Source organism: Lucilia cuprina, chromosome 4 (assembly GCF_022045245.1).
Source record: "Lucilia cuprina isolate Lc7/37 chromosome 4, ASM2204524v1, whole genome shotgun sequence".
Classification (NCBI taxonomy): Eukaryota; Metazoa; Arthropoda; class Insecta; order Diptera; family Calliphoridae; genus Lucilia; species Lucilia cuprina.
In genome coordinates this window covers 84,223,610-84,226,047 of record NC_060952.1, presented here as the reverse complement: position 1 = coordinate 84,226,047, position 2,438 = coordinate 84,223,610, and the positions used below count along the sequence as shown (strand labels likewise).

Genomic DNA, 2,438 nt, shown 5'->3' with positions numbered 1-2,438 from the left:
ATAGTCTAGTCTATAGTCTAGTCTATAGTCTAGTCTATAGTCTAGTCTATAGTCTAGTCTATAGTCTAGTCTATAGTCTATTCTATAGTCTATTCTATAGTCTAGTCTTTAGTCTAATATATGGTCTAGCCAGAAAATTTATTGGCCTTCGAATTAAGAACATTTTTCAAACCTTTAGATTGAGATTTCATTTTTAATACATTTTTCCTGATTTCTCTCTTTTATTTGCTAACTACAAATAAATCCCGTCAGATTGTATTATTTGCCATACATACACTCGCTTTGACCCTAACAATATTTACACATTCTTCAACACTTTGTTTACGCCTTCTGGCTTCTGGTATACAATTTTGTGCGCATGCGTCACCGAATATTTCAAGGAAGCAAGATACGGGTTTATTTATATAAACTTACATATATATGTTTGTGTAAGTATTTTCAGGTAGAAATCGGAACTAATGACAATTTTTTTTTGCTGTTGTTGCTGTTATTCTTTGTCTTTAGTTGTTATACATTTTTTGTTGTTATTTTACTTTTGGAATTTAATAATGGACAGTCGGAAAAACAGCTAGACAACAATCCCTACAAACAATCAAACAACAACAACAATTATGATCATCATTATTACTGTGGTAACCAAACGGAGTATTGAGGCATAAAGTCCAGGTGTGCAATAACTTATGGCACGCACCGTCACTAAACTAGAGAAGAGGAAGAAAAAGAAGTGGTGTAAGTAAGAATGTGTGTTTATGATGATGGTGAAACCATGTAGGGCATCATATTATTATTTTTATAGGAGAAAACTTTTTTGAAAAAAAGATTTAAATTTTTAAATGTAAAAAATTGATTTCATAATGTCTTACAGATCTTGTACTACAATTACGATCAGAGCGAAATCAAGTTGCTCCGATCTTTCTTAAAAGCGCTTTCTTAAAAGGATCAAAGTAAAATGAACGATATAACTGAACTTTCACAAGTTCTTTGATAATAAGTGCCTTTCTCAACATGATAATTCAAAAATTTTATTAAAGTTTTCTGTTAATATTTGTTATAAATGTTTAAGCTAAACTTTTAAGATCCTTTATATTAAAAAAATCTCTTTTGTATTTATTTTTCACTTCTTTTCTAATAGAATTTTTCTTTATTTTTCTCTTCTCTTTTTAGGAGGATTAATGATGGACGACAGAGATAAATAACGCTTTGTTTGTGGTAAATTTCCAACTCCAAAACTAAAGAAATATAAAAATACTGAAAAACCTCATTATTATCTAAAATAACTTTACTCCCTTTATTTTAATTTAATTTATTAAAAATAAGCAAAAAGATAATTTTCAGTTAAATTTTCAATTTCTTTATAGTTTCCAGCCATCATCTGTTATTTATTTTTTTTCATTTTTCTAATGCATATATATGCATAGGTATGTCCTTATAAAATGCATTTTCTTTATTATAGTTTTGATATCCTTTAAAAGGGTGGTGGTTTACTAAATATCCTTATGCCTGCCATAGAAAGTTACAAAAGTTCTGAATGGTGGTGGGTTGGTGAAATTTGCTTTTATTTTCTATTATATTTTCTTCGTTATTGTTGTTGTTTTCTTTATAATATTTATTGATAGTTGTTATAAAAATACATATGTATATATCTTTATAGAAATGCAACAGACTTTTTTAAATTTCAAAGTCTGTACAGTCATTTCTTTAGTTTTTAAAAGTTTGTTGATATTTGTTGAGCTGTGTCTTTATTTGGGATAAGGGAGAGTTGTACAATATTTGTTTGATGTAAAGGAATTTTTGGAAAAAAACAATTTTGTTAATAGAAATACTTGATCTTAGGTTTCAATATTGAAAATTATTAATATTTCAAAAAACAAAAAAAAATTAGAGGAACTAATGAACTATTATCCATATTATGAAAAGACAAGAACTATAAAGCAGTTCATACTATAAACTATAGTTTAGCCTATAAACTAGTCTAAATTGTAAACTAATCTATAGATTTGACAATGGCTTAGACTATAGACTAGACTATAATCAGAACTATAGTTTAGTCTAAAGTAATCTATTCAAGAGATCAGAAGAAGCGATAGTTCAGACTATAAACTAGAATTTAGTCCATAAACCAATTATAAGACCAATATTCAGACTATAGACTAGATTATAATCGAGGCCCAAAACTAATATATAGTCCAGCCTTTATACAAGACCATAGACTAGACAATAATGACAACAGACAATGGACTAGATCATAGTCCAGACTATTGCCTAAGCTATTAAAATTAAAGACTAGACTATATTCCAGACTATAGACTGGTCTATAGACTAGACTATAGACTAGACTATATACTAGACTATAGACTAGACTATAGACTAGACTATAGACTAGACTATAGACTAGACTATAGACTAGGCTATATACTAGACTATAGACTAGACTATAG

The 2,438-nt window shown here is 28.2% G+C and overlaps 1 protein-coding gene across 10 annotated transcripts in view; it reads left to right on the top strand.

Moving 5' to 3' along the window:
• LOC111684952 (homeobox protein prospero) overlaps positions 1–2,438 on the top strand; it is a 135,365-nt gene that overhangs the window by 110,806 nt on the left and 22,121 nt on the right. For all 10 annotated transcript variants that reach the window (XM_046950554.1, XM_046950545.1, XM_046950555.1 and 7 more), the window contains one exon: positions 1,165–1,209. The gene's annotated coding sequence lies outside the window, so the exon portion shown is untranslated. The remainder of the gene's footprint in view (positions 1–1,164; positions 1,210–2,438) is intronic.